The following is a 6,301-nucleotide window of genomic DNA, read 5'->3' as shown; positions in this document are numbered from 1 at the left end:
GGGAACTTTACTATTGTCTGCCCTGTGTACCCTGTAATTTTCAATAGAATAAACTGCTCACAAATCCCTAACAAAACACAGGTGCTTTTGTTAATGTTCATTTTGGGGAAATAAAGCAAGAGGCTGAGTTTTTTGTCTGGGTCAGCACAAGGAGGACTGCAGCCATGATTCATAGAACAACCACAGGTTGATGTGACATGAAGTGATTCTGTCTAATCAGGATGCTACTTCATCAAGAAATACTCACTGAGTGTGACTACATGCTGGACTTACAGAACTAGGTATATTGCAGTGAACTCAATGAAAAAGTCCTTAATCCCATGGAGTTCATGCATGGGTGGGAGGAAGACATTTAATGTAACTGGGGCACTAAGTACTAAGAAGGTAAATTAAGGAGAAGAGGTGTGGTGATGGTACATAGTGGTCAGGGAAAGCCTCTTTGAGGAGGAAGTGTTGGAGCAGAGACCTGAATGAAATAAGAGGGTGAGTCATAGGTTGTATCAGGTAAGAGAGCTTGGGGCAGAGGGAACCAGTGACAAAAACCTTGAGATAGAGAATGATTGGCCCAACTGAGAGCAGCAAGCAGCAGATCTGGAGCAGAGTGAGTGCAGGGAAGAATGGAAGGAGAGGGGGTTGGCCAGAGAGTGGGGGCAGATCACATGGGCTGTTGAATGACAAGAAATCTGGATTTCATTGTGGATGGGGTGAGGTGTGGGATGGGGAACCATTGGAGGGTTTGGAGCGGATAAGTAACATGATCTGATTTGATTTTGGTTTGTTTTTTAATCTGATTTGAATTTGTAAAGGCTTTTTATGGCTGCTCTGTGGAGGGTAGACTGTAAGTGATGGTGGTGGAGGCAGGGGGACAATTAATGGAAATCTTGAGGAAAGCCATGGAATTGAACTTCCCCTGGCCGTGGAATTGAGATTTATGTCTATCTTCTACAGATTTCACGTGGTTGAGAGATATTCCTGATATTCAGATTTAGTACTGCTGCTACTTCTACTATTATTTACTATTACTACTACTACTAGTAGTACTAATATTAATACCATTACTAATAGTGCTGCCATTGCTGCTGCTAGTACTACAGAGTAACAAACATTCATTATATAGCAGAAATGTTGAAAAGTGATTTTCATATATAAATGATCTTATTCACTTCTCTCAATGAACCAAAATAGGAGCTATTTTTAATCCATACATTACAGATGAGGAAAATAACGCTAGGACATGATCAGTGAGTTACCCCAGGTTACATGATTATTAAGTGATGGCAATGGGACTTGACCTTACGCCTTTCTGACTCCAAAGCTTGAAATTCGTTACCTCTATTCAGTTATGGCAAACAGCGAATAATTACGTGTAAATGCAAACAATATGTACAGGGGGAATAACCAGCTGAATAAAGACTTTCATTCAGTAAGTCATTTGTGTGAGACAGCCTATGAAACAGAGGAGACATCAGCATGAGTGAAGGCAGAGGGAAGAAGCCGTGTGAGAGGGAGCACAGGGAGGTGATAGAGTGGGGAGGAACTACGTGGGAGGCATGATGCCTGCAGAGATGTACAGGTGGAAAAGCAGAGTGGTTAAGAACATGAGCTCTGTAATTAAGAATCGGATCAACACTCCTGATCCCTACTTACTCATACAACCATGGGCCAGTTCCTTGACCACCCTGTGCCTAGACTTTGTCATCTGTTAATGGGAGTAAAAACAGCATTGTCTCTATAGGGATATAAATGGGATAAAGCACAAAGAACTCATAAGATGCTTATTAGCATAAGGGCATCTGGGTGGCTCAGTGGGTTGGGCATCTGACTCTTGGTTTTGGCTCAGGTCAGGATCTCATGGGTCGTGAGATGGGGCCCCATGTCTTCCAGCTCTGCTCTGCCTTGAGCAGGGAGTCTGCTTCAGGGTTCTCTTCCTCTGCCCCTGCCCCCATTTGCTGTCTCTCAAATTAATCTCTTTTTTAAACAAATGCTTAGCATATAACAAATACTCAAAAAAAAGGTTAGCTATTATTAATATAGAGAGAAGTAGATAAAATTGAGAAACATTTAGGATTTGGTAGTTGATTAGAGGATGAGAAGAGTATGACTCCAAGGTTTCTGGGTTAAGCAACTGAGAGGATGGTGGTGTCATGAACTGAAATGGATGAACCGGTCAGAGAATCGGATTTTTTCTTTTCCTTTCTTTTAAGATTATTTATTTGTTTATTCATGAGAAACACAGAGAGAGAAACAGAGACATTGAACTCCCCACAGGGGGCCCGAAGCAAGACTTGAACCTAGGATCAGAACTTGAGGCAAAGACAGATGCTCAATCACTAAGCCAACCAGGTGTCTCAGAATCAGACTTTTTCAAGGCAACATAAAAGTGTTAGCAGGAGAGAGAGAGAGAGAGAGAGATCCTAAGAATGAAAGTAATAACATGGGCAAAGAGATATAAAAGAAAAGAAGATGGTGTATTTTCTCAATCTTTAAGGGAGAAATGGAATCATCCATGAGTATGGGAAATGAAAGAGGAACAGAGAGTGTTAGACAAAAGGAATACTTAACATAGCTATGATGTTAGTGTGAATCTCCCCAAACAAAACCTGAGGAGACAAGGACTTGGGCGTAGGTAACTGGGTGTTTATGTGACAGTTTAGCTCCAAAAGTAGGAAGAGAGAGTAGGTCAAATGAGATGAGAAAGGAAGGAAAGTTGATAAATGGGGTGTTATTGAGCTGATAATCACTATGGACAAGCAGAAAGCATCTTGCTGGGGGTCCTCTGAGAAACTGGGGGATACACCTCAGAATGTCCCCTCTTGGGGGCATTATCCGCTGACTCCCATCTTCCATTGGCTGAGAGTTGCCATTAACGCCCCTGTGTTTCTAGGCTCTGCCTATGTGTGTCCTGAGTGATCTGCCACCATTTTGAAAAAAAGACTTGAGACAGAAAAGTGGAGAGACATGGTGGGGAGTAGATATAGGAATGGGCAATGACCATTCTCTGTAGCTAAAGTCAGAATTGGGAAAGAATACCATCTGCTACAGAAAGTAGTGAGTGGTAAACTTGAGATCTTACAAGAATCCTGAAATGTGTAAGCACTTTTAGTATTATTTAATATATGAAGACCTTCAGCTTAGAAGGTATAAGTAAGTTGGTAAATGAGGGGTTTAAACCCTTAAATCAGATGGAATCCAAAACATACACACTTTTCCCACCTACTGTGCTGACAGCCTTCCCCCCAAAATTCTATTAAAATGGAAATGGCAACATTAATGGACCAGTTCTTCCCAGTACTAATTATTGGACTTTTGCTGACTTATGGTTCTCCAGACCAGGATCTAAAAATACCCACTTCTTGAGAGACTGGATACACAGACTCTAAAGAGGAAAATGAGAGCCACAGAGAATCCAAAATTGGATACCCTTCTCCAGTCGAAGCCCAATGAATGGGAATTGCATTTCTCAGCCCAATCAAGAAATTCTTTACCTCCAGGAATATGCAGCTATTAAAGTTCCAGGCCTCCAGCCTCAGAGGAGGAATTCCAAAAATTCTGCCTATAATCTGCTTAGCTCAGTATATGCCCAGTGAACTGAGGTATCTTTCTGTTTCCCTCACTGTGACAGAACTTTCTAACACTATTTGGCCCCAAAACACCTTGTCTTCTAGACCTGTCAACTGCATTGTGTTTCCCTATAACTGTGCAGAGAACAGCACTGAAAACAGGTGTTACAGCTGCTATTGATAACTGGAATTCAGAACCCTCAGTAGTCTGACATAAGCCAGGCATAAGGTGAAGAACGTTCCAATCCTTCTCTAACCTGAGGACTTCCATTGGCTGGTGGAAGCCCTTAGAATCATGCTGAATCTGAGAACATTCTGAAAAATAGAATAATGTTCTCTTACGATCTCTGTGTCCTGCAGGATGAAAGGAAAAGAGAGAGGATAGGTGTGGTGGGGAGAGGCGAGGTTATTGAACATTTATCTATGCCAGTTACATCCTCATAGATTATCTCATCTGATTCCCATGAGTTTGTAAGAGATCCAAGAAAATTAGGATGAATTTATAAGGTTCAAAAGCCCATGCTCAAAGCCAAGATTTGAACTCAGATGGCTGACTTCAAGCCCAGACAGCAAATATAGCACTCATGCCGCCACTTCCTGTCCTGCACTCAGGTAGACATTACTAACTAATCAGGCTTTTTATTCCACTGATTTTAGAATCTTTTTCATCTCACTGTCCTACATGGTCATTACCAATCAAGCAGAGAGTAGTAAAAGCCAACTGAAATCCTTCCCATTAAAAAAAAGATCCTTTCCATTTACCAAAGATTTGCTGGCAGAAGGAAGATTTTTTTCTTCAAGGGAGGCCATGCCCATCACAGAGGCATTACCATTACTGTCCGGATCCAATCTGAAAGGTCATCTTGAGGTAATACAGTGGTTCCTACATTCCTACCAGGATCTCCCTTTGATAGTAACAAGGAGTGCTGCATACAGCTATCCTCCCATCCCCCAGTAGCCAACACCGATAACATGTTAATGCATTTTTTCCTTCCAGAAATGTTGCTTTTCACTTGAACTTAACTGTGATCACACTGCATCTGCATTTCAAATCCTAATCTCCCATGCCATAATAAACTCTCCGTTTGTTAATTTTTATTTCTGCCCCAAATATATGAAGTCAAAGAAATCAGACCATGCATTCCTTTCCACTCTCCGGCACCCTGCGGCATAGAATGCTTTTTCAAAGGAGACTTAAGAAATGGGCATTGCTGCTCAGCTTGGGCAAGGCTGAGGGTTTGCAGTGGGCAAAGAAATGTTTTGGTGTTGGAATCTGGAGGTGTTCTCTTCACTGTCACATTCCCCTCTCCATGCTCATGATTGATATTAATCTCTCCAGCCTCCTTTGATGTCAGCAAAATCATTTTATTTGAGCAGTAGCCCGAAGGACCGTGGCTGATTCACCACCTGTTGTCATCTTCCCTCCTTCCTCCAGCAGTGAATTTAGAAGATCTCTTCACAGGGTAGCAGTGTATTTGCTAGAGCACTGCAGTTCCCCATGTTTGATCTCATGTTTCTTGCCTGGAGCTTGTATTTCAGACTAGAGTAAATTATTTACTGGTGTAACAACCAAGTCTTGTGTTATTTAAAATATAAACCTGAAGTATCGGAGCAATCAGACCTCACCAGCTGACACTATTTATGCTTTGCAGATACAGAGACAGATCAAAGGATGAATCATAATTATCCCAACACATCCATTTTTCTAAGTACAAGAGGAGGAGATGCAGTTTTCTCTCCTGACTATGAATTTCAGGAAATGAATAGCAACTTAGGCAAGAGTCTGTTGACTTCTCTTCCCCAGAGCCATTGCAACAAGGAAACAGGAGGGTGGCCAGGGAACAGTCAACTCAGGGGCTGACATTAACCCTGTCCTGGCTTCTGTCCTTTGCACTTTCAACAAACTTTGCACATCAGCAGTCCTTGGTTCGTACTTTTGCTCACACAGTGTGTTGTACTTGTTTCACTTCCTTTCTCTTCTTTGCTTCCCACCAGTCCATGAGCTCCTGGAGGGCAGGAAACCAAGGTACACAGAAGAGGGTGCTTATGCAGAAGTAGTTAACATTTGCTTTCTTTGGTAGTTTTAATATTGTCTGGCTAGAAGCCTTTTTTGTCCACCTGCTGGGTAACCTACTTTGGGATGGATAAAATTAGTGGCTAGTGGCAGGCAATATAGGTAAGTGGCTTAGAGGCTAGGTTTTGGAATGATGTAGAGGTGGGTCCTGGCTCTGTACTTTTGCTATGTGATCCTCAAGAATGTTACTTTTTTATGAAAATTAAGACAATTCATATAAAATAATTTACTTCTATAAAGAATTTAGCATAGTACGTGCACAATCAGTGCTCAATAAGCAATCGTCATCATTACTGTTTGGGAAGATCTGCAAGCCTTTTATAGGTCCAAGAAATACTGCAGGTAGATGGTATCAGGACATAGTGTTCTCTGGAACAGCTGGGTTCTATGTAAAAGGAAATGTCTTTCTTGATCTGACTTTGCCAAAGACTCTTTTGGAGAATGAAAGGGATTCTGTGTAATAAGGAGCAACATCTGAAAATCAGCCATTCAAGGAGTCATTCTGCATTAATATCCCAGTGCTTGCCCTTTATCTCATTGCCTCCCCTTGTCTCTGCAAAAAAAGGAGTATGGCAGTTAGGTGTGTCTTAGAATGACTGGTGCCTCTGGGGCCTGAAGTCACATATGGAAAGGACCCACTTCTGCAAATGCATCTCTGCCTTTAGGA

General features: G+C 41.9%; 1 long non-coding RNA gene across 1 annotated transcript; it reads left to right on the top strand.

The window, feature by feature from the left end:
• The first annotated feature begins 3,921 nt into the window (after positions 1 to 3,921).
• LOC140637625 (uncharacterized) lies at positions 3,922 to 5,095 on the top strand. The gene is made up of 3 exons (XR_012034692.1): positions 3,922 to 4,172; positions 4,328 to 4,428; positions 4,900 to 5,095. It is a non-coding gene; the product is annotated as an uncharacterized lncRNA (long non-coding RNA).
• The last annotated feature ends 1,206 nt before the right edge of the window (positions 5,096 to 6,301 follow it).

The sequence above is a fragment of the Canis lupus genome, chromosome 8 (assembly GCF_048164855.1).
Source record: "Canis lupus baileyi chromosome 8, mCanLup2.hap1, whole genome shotgun sequence".
Taxonomy (NCBI): domain Eukaryota; kingdom Metazoa; phylum Chordata; class Mammalia; order Carnivora; family Canidae; genus Canis; species Canis lupus.
The sequence above is the reverse complement of the archived record's forward strand: the minus strand, read 5'-3'. Positions and strand labels throughout refer to the sequence as shown.